We start from the raw sequence: 12,941 nt of genomic DNA on the forward strand, positions 1-12,941 counted from the left end.
CCATTTTCTTCTCCCACCCCAACGCGTTTTTACGCGTTTTCTTTTTTTTATATAATTTTTATTATTAAAATAGGAATAGGGGTAGTTTAGGAATAAAACAAAAAATTTTATTAAAAAGGACGATTTTAATACAATTAAAAAGGTTAAGGACGATTTTAATACGAAAATTACAAGAGGGACGATTTCGATTCTGGCACAAAACGTTAGGGACCAAAATCGTACTTACCCTAGTAAAAAAATTATAATAGTATGTAAATAAAATTCTCAAATATTTTAGAACCACTAATAGTAAGGTTAAGAAGATGAGAGGAAAACCCATCATCACCATGCTTGAAGAAGTTAGATGCTATGTCATGAGAATTATAGCACGAAATAAGAAAGCACTAATTGGATACAACGGAAGATTAACCCCTACACAACAGAGCAGACTTGAGAGGGAGAAAAGAGAAAGCAATAAATGGAGACCTCTGTCAACTGGAGACGATGCTGGAAATGTGTATGAAGTACAATGTTTACCGGTAAAAGTTAGTGTGGATTTGGGAAAGGGAACATGCAGCTGTAGAGTGTGGCAACTAACTGGCCTACCATGCAGGCATGTATGTGCTGCCTTAGCTTATCAGAACAGAAGACCTGAGGAGTTTGCCCATAACTGGCTAACGATGGGCGCATACAATGCAACCTATCAATATTCAATGCTTCTAGTTCCAAGCCAAGAGTTTTGGGAGAAGCTAGATACGTTGCCTATTCTGCCACCTCGCTATAAGAAACCCATTGGGAGACCTTCCCTTAAGAGAGACAAGAGAAATGATGGTCCTGCTGAGATCCCCGACCCTCATAGAACGAAAAGAAAATATGGAACTATTGTCTGCAAATACTGTCTGCAGGTATCTTCTTTAATCATTGTGTAATTTACATTATAACAATTTCCTATTTTATGTGCATGTAACTATATTGTCTGTAATTAAAATGATGTTACTACAATTTTCTATTTCGATTGTAGCCGGTTCACAACAAGAGAAGTTGCAAAAAGAGGAAAGAAGCAATGGCTAGTGGGAGTGGTGCACCTCAGGAGCACGTAAATGCGGGGGATGAAGATCCTGATGTTTTGGCAGAAATGTATTGGGAGGAAACTTTGAAAGCTGCAGATGCTGAGGCAGCAGCAGCAGGCACTAATGAGGGAAGTGGTTTAGCAGTCCCACAAGCTGCAGTTGTAAGTGCCATTTCATTTCATTTGTCATTAACTATGTAACATTATGTAATCACTAATCTATTGCTTCTTGTATCAACTCTAGAAAACTCAACCAAATCTCCCACCGAACCCTACAATAATAAAAAATCCTGCTAAAAGGAGAAGTGTTAAGAGACCTCCTCCAACTGTTCCACCATCTACCAGACCTCCCTCTACCAATCCTCTCACAACTAACTCAGAAACAACACCAATGGTTACACCTCAAACAATGAAAGGTGCTAGTGCTGGAACAACCACACGTTTTATGCAGTTTATGCCTACACCTGGTGCAACTGTTAGAGGCAGAGGAACAACGGTCAGAGGTAGAGGAACTTCTAGTGGACCCAGTAATGTTGTTTCAAGCGGGAGCAGCAACTCAACTCCAAAATCATAGTTGTTTAGTTGATGAAAACCAATTATTTTGATGTACTTCTTCAATCTTGTTTTAATCTGAATTAGACTTTTAGGCTTGTTTTTTTGGTATGTTTCATGTGATCAAGAGAGATGACAGACTCTTCTGTTTCATTATGTTGTTATGATGTTCTGAGCACAGTCTATAGACTCTTTAATTTTATTTTGGTAATATGAGGTACTTTTTAACAAATACTACACTCTTGTGTTTCTCTATGAATCCACAATGTATCACAAGCTGAAGTTTATTTTAACCTTTAAAGACAGTGTTATAGAATTATAAACTTGTGTTGCAGTTTTGTACCCCAAGAATTAATACATGATAAATGAACATTTTAGACAGCATCTCATTAATTTTATAGGACCTGTTTAGTCAAATAAAGCAAATACACATGATTATCTATGCCATCTAATTAATCATTCATGACTACTCCTATCAAATATAACAAACTGAATTGGTTCAAACTAGTTTGTCATTCTTAACAACAAACAATGTTCATAAACAACAATCTCCAGATTATATTAATCCTATATTTTCATCACTAAATACAAATCACAAGTTAAATAAAACACAGCCACCACTGCTATAGTTACAAGCAACACTCTACTTGTTCTAACTTCACCCCTGAGTTTTTTAATTTTCCTTGCAATCATGGAGAAGCTTTCTTGATTCTCCCTTTTAACTGCAGTGATTGTCAACCCATCTTCACATATTGTATAACAATGCTCTGTATTTCTTTTAGCTAATAATCTTGCAAGACCTTCCCAACCTTCTTCGATCTCATCCACCCATATAAAGTATTTGCAGTCTCTTGTCTAAAAAATCAAAATACCCATACCCATCCAACTGTCAACGAAAATATAAAAAATGGAACCTTCACAAAAAAAAAAGAAAAAAAAAGAAAGATGCTAAGCCATTACCTTCCAGAGAGGACATCGAATGAACCATCTATTTGGGTTTGTTACCGTGCCAGATTCCATTAACGCAACCTCCAGTCCACAAAAGCATCTCCTATCAAGCTTCTTTTCCTTCTTCTTCCTCGAACTCGTAGTATTGCTGCAACTTACATTACTTATAGCAGAGTTACATTTGCACAGAGATATGGCCAGGGGTTAGAGGATTTTTCTTTGTCAGTGTTCGTGTTTAAAGAAGAAACGAAAATGAAATGATTTCAATTTCTGGGTTAGGGTAAATATTGGAGAAGAAAGGAACAAGAAAGGCATGCTAGGGTTTCAGTTTTTGTAGAGGTATACGTTGGATTACACGTAGATAGGTTTGGAGTGGTTTTGTTGCCACGTAGGTTCGGATATTAACGGACCAGATGCGTAACCAAGGTCAGGGTATTTCTGGCACACGGAGGTCATCTTCCGTGGTTACAAGGTGAGTTTCCTTCTTCTATGGTTACATTTGTCAGCATTTGTATCTTTTGTGGGTACAAATGGTCATTTACTCTACAAACATTTAGCTGTTTATGAGTTTTTTCATGCTTCAATATCTAGATATAATCAATTAGTAGTTTAGATAGAGTTGTTACAATATCGAAATGTAACTAATTCTCATTTATTGTATTTAAATAATTTTAAATTTCATTTTATTTAAATATGTGATTTACTTAAAAAATTATATGATATTGGTGTATATATAGAATTTGAATTGATTTGTTTACATTAATTAAATGATTAGTTATAGTATTAGTTATTAAAATTTTTATTTTATTTTTAGTCTAATTTGTTAATATAAAAATTAGTCTTATTATAATTATAAAAAAATTATTAATTAATTGTATTGACAGTTAGTTTATTCTTTTATAAAAAAATATAATATTGTATAAAATTTATAAGGTCTAGATCTTTAGTTCTAATTATCATAACAAAAATACTCTAATTTCATCTGTGTTGGTGGTTTAAAAATTAAAAATTCTAAATCAGAATTTAGAATTATTGACAAAAAAGTATGTAAATTACTGATTTTATGAAATTATTAACATTAGCATTTATATACACAGAAAAAACAACTATTAAATTAGTTATTCAAACACAATATACATTAAAATATGAAATATATATATTAAAATAAATTGAATATAATACATATATTTATAAATAAATACATAATAAAAATATTTTTTTTAATGAAAAAGTATATGGAAGCAAGAGGTTACTAGCCAAAAACTAAACAAAACCACATTAATTTATATTAATTATTAATTTTAAATTTTTTAAATTCAAAATTTAAAAATTTTTAAATTGATTAAGTAAACCTAATTAAAACCTATAAAAACCTTCCTCTTCTCTCTCACATTAACCTATCCACCTCTAACAATCACACACACAGACCTCTCTCTCACCAATGCTGCTAGAAGCGCCGGCGACTTCCATGCTCTCCGCGACGCCCTCAACAAGGGCATCCAAGACAACTGCTTCAACACGAAATCCATCTTCGACTTCGTCACCGACGAAACCTTCTCTTCTTCCCTCCTCAACCACCTCCTCCAAATCCTATCCACCCTCAACCGCGGTGTTACTCGCCAGAACGCGTTCAATTTCCTCATCACGCGCCTCTACGGTGCCGTTTGATTTCCAACTTGGGATCTCGGTGGGGCTTTCCACTATCGCCTCGCTTGGGAACCCATTTGATGGTGATGCCTCGAAATCTCCGTTTTCCACTAGTCTTGTACGTTAATTACATTCACATTCACATGCCAGCAACACAAGACAACAAAAAAGTGTTGGGGACCGGCTGCAACATTTCCTTCTCAAGCACATGCCCCAAGTCCCCAACTGTCCAACCCAATTCAATCGTAATCAACATTCAATATTTATTTATGTTGAACAAATCAACATTTTTGCAGTGATTGCACCATACCTAATTAACGTACTCGTTTTCGGATATTAGGTGCTCTTTTGATGATTAAAGAGATTGCAAACTACACAATTACAGAATTATAAAAAAAAACATTCATTTAATATAAAAAAATATCCTAATACTTAACAAAAGAAATATTTAGTTATATTTTAGCAAAAATAATTAAATATCTATAAAATTAAAAAAAAATATAAAATTCTTAAAGAAATAGAGACATTCACATTTGCAATACAAAAAAATTCAAAAAATATATAAAAGAACATTTATTTAGTATGAAAAAGAAACATTCTGATACTTAATAGAAGAAACATCCATATATATTAACTCATAAAGATTTTGAATTCACCCAAAAATATTTGGCTGATTTTTTGCTAATACCCTTTTGATTCCCTAGTATTGTTCTTTTTAATAAGTTATGTTTGCTTTATTTTAATTTGTGGCATCACATTCTTATAACTAAATTTTTGTTAAAGATATGAGAAACATTAGTATTACTATTCAAGTATGCAACGTGCTGCAGACTCGGCTTGAAAAAAACCCACCACACAATTAAGATTAAGGGACGTTCTTATAAAGACGCGTGAAACATCTTTTTATAAAGATACTTTTGTGTCACATTATTATTGAACGTATTAATAAATCGGTTATTTTTTAATTTCTTAACAAATTAGAATAAAACTAATTTTTTTATAACAATAATAATAAACCAATTTTTTTAGGAATCTAATTGTATTTTTAAATTTTTAGGAATTTAAATGTCTACAAAACAAAAAATCAGAGATATATTTGTTTTTTTATCGAAAAATTTAAAAATATTCGGTTTAAATTGTGTAATTCGATCAGATTAAACCCAGTCTAATAATTATAATGCAGAAAATTGAATTTATTATTGTTGTTATAATAAATTAATTTTGTGTTGATTTATTAAAAAATAAATTATTAATCAGTTTAATAAAGATGTCTAATAATAACACGACATATATAAATATTTTTATTTAAGTGGTCTCCTAAGATTAATTGAGACCCAAATAATAAGCAATAAAACAGATAAAAAGTGGCACTCTTATGTGCTAAAGCCTAAGATGCTCCATGCATTAATGATAAACAAGAACAAACAAAAGGAACCTAACTGAAAGGATTGTGACTAATTTGCCATTTGTAAATGTTACTTGTTAATTTAATTAGGATAGGGTGGTCGGAAATGAACATCGTTCACATTTTTGTGACATATTTCACTTCGGATTTTGATGAAGGAAAGGGATATCATCTATGTGTCATGTATGTAATCCCAAAAACAAAAGCAAAAGTATGTATGTAGTAATTAGTAAGTAGTAGATAAGCTCAACGTTAACCACCAAGTCATTTCATGAAAACAAATCATTTTTGTAACTTTTTTTTTTTTAAATTGAAATTACTCATTTTCTTGTGCTATTTGACAATGTGTGAAATCCATATTATACTAGTATCAGTAATAAACATTGATGGTTAAGACGGAAAGTATGATATTTTTCTTAGGAGTTTTTGTGTTCAAATTTTATAAATAATAACAAATTTTTTATGATGAATATTTGAGAAGGATATTTTAGGAAAAAATTATGCATTAAATTTCTTTGGATTCCTTTATATATATTAGATTGTAAAATATGCGCCGTATTTGATACTAAATTAGATTTAAGAGGTGTAGAGTGAATGAGTGATTGGAAAAAGAAAAAGTTTTTATTACACTTTACACCAAGATTAAAGGTGATTAATTGGTTAATTAAATTTTGTTTTAATTAGCAAAATATATTTCCAGTGTACATATGAAAAAAAAACTAGGGAATGGATTTTTTACATTTTTTCTCTTTATTATTTAATGAAGTGTGATTTTTATCTTTTAATATTTTTTTTATATTTTTTTATACGTTAATAGTTAAATTAGTTTTTAAAAGATAAGATATTTTTTAAATTCATCCCTAAAATTTTTTTTAATTAAATTGGTTTTTCAAAGATTACAAATTTTGTCTTCCAGTCACTCCATTAATAATTTTTTTTTCAAAAATTGATGTTATAAAACATTAATTGATAACATATATAATACTTAATATATCTAATTGAATATTAACCAAATATGTTCACGAAAATTTAGTAATGTAGTCATTTTTTTAATTACAAATATCATATTCTCAATATAATCTAATAACTAAATTGATAGATCTTCATAAATATATTTAGTCAACGTTCAATTGAACATGTTATATGTTATGTATGCTATCAGTTAATATTTCACATTATCAATCGTTGATGAAATTATGAGTGAAGTAACTGAAAAATAGATATGGTTAATTCGTAATCTTTAAAGGATCAATTTGATTATTGAAAAAAAAAATTTAGGAACAAATTTAAAAAATGACTTATTTTTCAGGAACTAGCTTGACTACTAAAATTTTTTTTGTTCATACTTAAGAATGTCAAGTAAAAGATCATACTTTACTAAATAGTTCAGGAGAAAAAATTCAAAAGATCCATTTCTTATTTTTCCATGTGTGCTTGAAATATATTTTGCCAATTAAAACAAAATTTAATCAACCAATCAATCACCTTTGATCTTGATATAATAGAATTTTTTTAAACATTAAAAAATCACACTTTATCAAATGATTAAAAGAAAAAAAATCTGAAAAATTATATATGAAAGTTGGTGGCTTCATCACACACAATTACACAAAGACCTGCTCTTTATTTTTTGAGAAAAAATCTTAAACGACCCTCACAGTTATTTTAAAATACGAGGCTTTTGACCAAAAAAAATTCTTTTTGACTTTTAATCTTTACTTTTATAAGATTGATTAGTTCTTCTATCAATATTTTTTATCTTTTATAAGTCTACATGATATGTTAAATTGTTGATTTATCCATTAAGAACCAACTAAGATTAACAAATTCTCTTTTGTTGGGAGTCTCGTTGTTTTTTAAGGATAATTATCAAGACCATTTAGTTTTTATTTTTATTTTTTATTACCTGTTTTAAATATATTAGTTATATTTATTGTGTAAAACTAAAAAATATTAATAATTTTTAAATTGTTTTTACTTATAAAAATTAAATGGAAGATATATTAATGATTAATGTATCACATAAGTATGTTTTGAATAGAAATCATTGATATAGAGACTAATTTTTCTCACGAAATTAAATATTAAAGATCGAAAAAAGTATAGTTTTTGTTTGAAGATCTCGTAGTGTTTCAAAAAAATTATTAAGGACCATGTTGGGACCATCTCTAATTTTTTTTTTATAATAATTTACAATAATAAATATGCATAAGAAAGCCCAAGGAATGCAAGGCCTAGTTCAGTTAGTTAATCCACAGCCTTGCAAACCAAATAAATAAAACTTTGGAACTTGGTAGTGTCTCGTGTGTACATTGATTGTAATACCCAAAATAAAAATGACCAAAAGCCTAAAAGACTTTTTTTAATCTTTTTCTTTCTTAATAATTATCAATTTTGTTTTCGGTTTTTGTCCCAGCAATTAGATCTTTGTTTTCGGGCAAGGAAAAAATTATCATACTCTTAGTCATAGTTATGGTTAAGGCCCAAACATATTTTTTATTTTTATATTTTTTGATCTGAAGATAAAATATTCGAGTGAAATTACTTTGACCAAAAACACAAGTCACAAATCACAATGCAAAATGAGCCATTAGGAGAATAACTAATTTTTTACTTTTTATTTTTTTTTTTGTTGGACGATGGAATGTTTTACCGTCTGCACTTGCACTCTGCAGTGGGTGAGATCCTGAGCCAGGCACAAAGACTGCGTTTATGTATAGACACGAGATATTGAGATAAAGATACAGAGATATAAAATTATATTTAATAAATAAAATATAAATAGAAATATTATGTTTAGAAATATTAAATTAGTATATTTTGTATTCATCCTAACAAAAAAAATATTTTTATAATTTATTTTAATTTATCATTAAACAAAATATAAGAACAAAAAATTTTATATCTTGTTATTTATATCTTATTCTATCTTATCTTATTCCGTTGTTAGAAACAAATTAAATTCAGTCAAAATGTACTTGGATTAAAAAATGTACCCTAATTGGTGATTAGAGAAAAATGAACCCGATATATCCGTGAGTGTGTATATAACCGAAAATATTAATACTCTAAATCTTAAACTCAGAGAGAGAGAGATCACACCAACCTATGTTGGATCACTAGATGTGAGTTTGGAAGTTCTTCATAATAATAAAAAAATTCAATTAAAAACCAAATTTATATGTTAATTTTTTTTAGATTTAAACCATGTTTGTTGAAATAGGGGTCACGTATACGCATGACTCACGTGTATGCGTAGAAGTGTTAAAATGCAGCTTGCGTGTGCGTTTTCTTGTTATGCGTACGCGTAGGTAAGTACCTCATGTCAAGAGGGACTTAATTATAAAAAAAATTAGTGTAGGGATCCAAATAAAAGGAAAAAAAGTATAGGAATCTAATTAAAAAAAATTGGTCCAAGGACTCAATTAAAAGGAAAAAAAAGTATAGAGATCTAATTAAAAATTTTGTGAAACTACAAGGATCAACAGAGTAATTAAACCTATTTTTTATTATTATGCAATGCTTTAGAGATCCAATAAAAAATTAGTATCATGGTTTCGAATCTCACCTTGTGCATGCAACAATTTATTAGACAACGACAAACACTTAAATGAAATTTTGAACTACAACAGATTAATTCTTATTCTACCGGGTTGAAGAATATCGTGAAAAAACAAAAAAAATAGTGAAAATAAATAAAATAAAAAATACTGAAACACTATCTTTGTTTTTCATTTTTATTTTTAATCTTTTATAAAAAAATAAAGTAAAAGAATACTGAAAAAAATACTTTCTTACATCAAAAGGCCTTAAAATTGTGACTATGTGAGTGATAGATCATAGGAGAGTGAAGGGGACCTCCTTTAAAGGTTAGTCACATGTTGTAGTTGTAGTTATAGTTGTACTACAATCTTCAACTTTCATTGTTTCAAAGTCCACGCAACAACTATGTTTTCTTTTATTGTTTATTTTATGTAAAATTCTAAGGTGCTGAAAAAAAGATTCTTTATTACCTGCGGATTGCACGTGTCATTCATGGGTGGATTATCTATGGCTCAGTAGGAACAGGTACGGCTCCCCCAATGACAAAGGATGAAAGTGACAATTGATGTTAATTAATTGATCTAATTAAAGTAATTAAAATTTCAATTGAGTGTGTGCGTAGTGGACCACACGCAGGATTTTAAATGAAGTGGTGTGGACCTAACTTGTTTGCTTGAGGGGTTTTGGACCGTAACTTTTATTATTCTAATTGGAGTGTGGAAATTAGATTTTGAGTTTGAGATTTGAGTTGGATATGAAGAAAGTTGGCTGGACTAGTAGTGGTAGGCCCAAAAAAAAAATTCGACTATATTAAGAAAGTTGTTATGAAATACTTAAAATAAATAAAAGAAAAGTTGTGATGGAAGTTGCATAAAAGAGTGAAGAAAAAAAGAACGTTGTATGAAGGAAAGAATGAAGTAGTATTTAGCTGTGACATTGAAAAAAACAAAAAGAAGTCTGTAGCATTCTTGAATAAGGGTCTGCCAGCGTATGCAAAGTATAGGATTAGGGTTAAATGGTGAGGGATTAGGGTTTATGGTTTGCAATTAAGGGTTTATGGTTAGAGTTAGAGTTTATTAATGCTTAGGTTGTAAGAGTTTGTAGACATGAGTCTTTAGGGTAGAGAATTTATGGTTGCTGACTTGCTAGTAGTGAAATGACAAGATTTTCATGTTAGAGACTAGTATACCCTACAGTAGAAGGTGCTTGGGCGGTATAGTTCAGGGTTTAGTTGTGGAGTTGACGTTGGAGGATTTATAGCTGAGTGGGTAGGGTTTAGAATGTATACATTAAAATTTAGGATTAGAGTTTAGAGTTTAGATTTTTTGCTGTGGGATTTAATATAATACTTGTAATATGGAAGAGTAGTGTTTAATGATTTGAAATGTTTTATACATAATTTGAGAAAATAAGAGTTCATATGTACTAGGGTTTAGAGTTTATGTTCGGAGATTTAGCAGTTGAAAATGTGAATGGTTAGCTGAAGATTTAGGGCTTAATATGTGTGATGAAAGTCTGTTAGGTGGGTTTAGGGTTTAGGGTTGATTGGTTGAAAATGAGAATAGCTAGTTGAGGATTGAGGGTTTAATATATGTGATGAAAGTCTTTGCATAGAATTAGGGGTTAGGGTTTAGGGTTTTAAATTTTTTATTTGAAAATGTAAATTTATTGTATGTATTACATATTACTAATTTTATAACCAAAATATGTCACATATCACTTTTTCATTGTAATTGAAATCGAATCTTTTCCTCTAAAATTAGAGAGTTCTACCCTACTCCCCACTAATTTTTCAACCAAAACTACATGTCACTCCCTCATTGCAATTAAAATGAAATATTTCTCTCCGAAATGAAAGAGTTCTTCCTTCGAAAAGTAAGGAATTATTCCTTCCCTTCTACTAATTTTACAACCAAAATGTGCCATATGTCGGTCCCTCATTGCAATTGAAAACAAATATTTTCCTCTAAATTGATAAACTATCTTTGTAAATTATCTCACCAGCCTCTCTTTTCTTTTTCTATGTGTCTCTATCCTTCTCTCGGTATATGTAATTTATTTAGTGCTTATGCATTAGTGTCTAATTTGATAATTAAATTTGTCACATCACATTCTCTAACTAAAATGTAGATAAAATATTTACCTCAAAAATTAATAAACTTCATTTTTGAATTCTCTCATCTATCTCGCAATAATTTTCTATTTCTCTCTACCATTCCCATTGTATATAGATAATTTATAATTTATACTTTATTTTAGTAATTCAGAAATCAAAATGTGTCACCCAATATTGTTTATTATAAGTAAAATAAAGTTTTTTCTTGTAAAACGAACAAACTCCATATCTCAGTTAATTTTGTAAATATAAATATATTTTTATACGCTAATATCTAATTATATTTTTAAATACATAGAGAAAAATATATTATTTTTAAATCATAATAAATAAAAATTAATTATTTCTATTTGTGCGACAGATTTAACACCTAATTAAATATAATAGTATACACAGTAAATTTTTTCAAATTTTAGATAACGAATGTTGAAATTAAGGGTTAATAGAAAATTAAGCCTTTTCATATAAATATAATAACTAAAAAAGTTATTGTTTGATTTTTAACATACAGAGACCTTGGTTTGCTTAACTAGAGACTTTTGTGAATGTACGACTTTTTTGTGTGAAAGTAGGTTGATTCTATAAATTTTTTGTAGCATGCATAATCTATACTGGCAGAACAAAGTGGACCATAGCTTCAGCAAAATTCATATTTCCGTAATGTTATTATGGGTAAAAATACATGTTTTAAGAAAAATAAAGATAATTGATATTTGAATTTTTTTTGTCGTATTTTTAATAATCAGTAACGAAATAAAATAGAAAAATTCTATAATAAAACGAGATTGAAATTTTTAGAAGGTGATGTAAAAGGAGGATATGCCATGAGAAAAATATTTGGATTTACTAAAATGGCATTATTATTATTAATTGGGACAAAAATTAATACACGTGGATATTCATGTTTATACAACAAAAAAGAGGTTGTATCAAAATAAATGCGAAAAAATTTTAAGTTTATGGTGTAACTAAATAAATGCAAAAAATTTTAAGTTCCAACAAATTACAAATATTGAATCAAAATGAATGCACATATTATCATAATGAAAGTTCCCAACGAAGGGGCTATGATGGTTCAATAGAGTGGGGAAGCTGAGAAGGCTTCTTTTATATAAGGGAGTATCTTTCGCACGGGGTTTGTATGTAGCTAAATTCACATAACTAGTTGCATACATGGATACTGGTCGGTTCTGTTATTACATGTTGAAGAGAGGAAGAAAGCCCGACATATATACGTTATGGGAAGAATGCAATCAACAAGTATATGGCTTCAAGGAGAGCGAGTTCAAAGGCTTCATGGTAAGGCGCGAGGCGGAGTCGTGGTGGAATTTGCCAAACGAAGACCCCAACGGTGATGAGACGGTACCTGAGATTCAAGAGTTGGTAGTAAGGTTTGGAGATCTCAAGGTTAGAGAGTATGTCAGTATTACGGGAGGTAGGAGTAGCGAATCTGGCACCACCACGACGGACTTGTTGCTTCATGACTTAGGTGCGTTTTTGTCGTGTTTGTGGTTTATGTTAGTTTTTTGTGTGTCATGTTACAGTTGATCTCGATGTGTTGGTAATTTATTTTGCATCTGTGACTGTAGATATCGCACCAATGTTTGACCCCATTTCGTTTGTGATTATGGAAAACATGGAGCAACTGCTGTTAAGGGTTTGTGATCAGCTTGAGGTTGGTC

Source organism: Arachis duranensis, chromosome 3, assembly GCF_000817695.3.
Source record: "Arachis duranensis cultivar V14167 chromosome 3, aradu.V14167.gnm2.J7QH, whole genome shotgun sequence".
In the NCBI taxonomy this organism is placed as follows: domain Eukaryota; kingdom Viridiplantae; phylum Streptophyta; class Magnoliopsida; order Fabales; family Fabaceae; genus Arachis; species Arachis duranensis.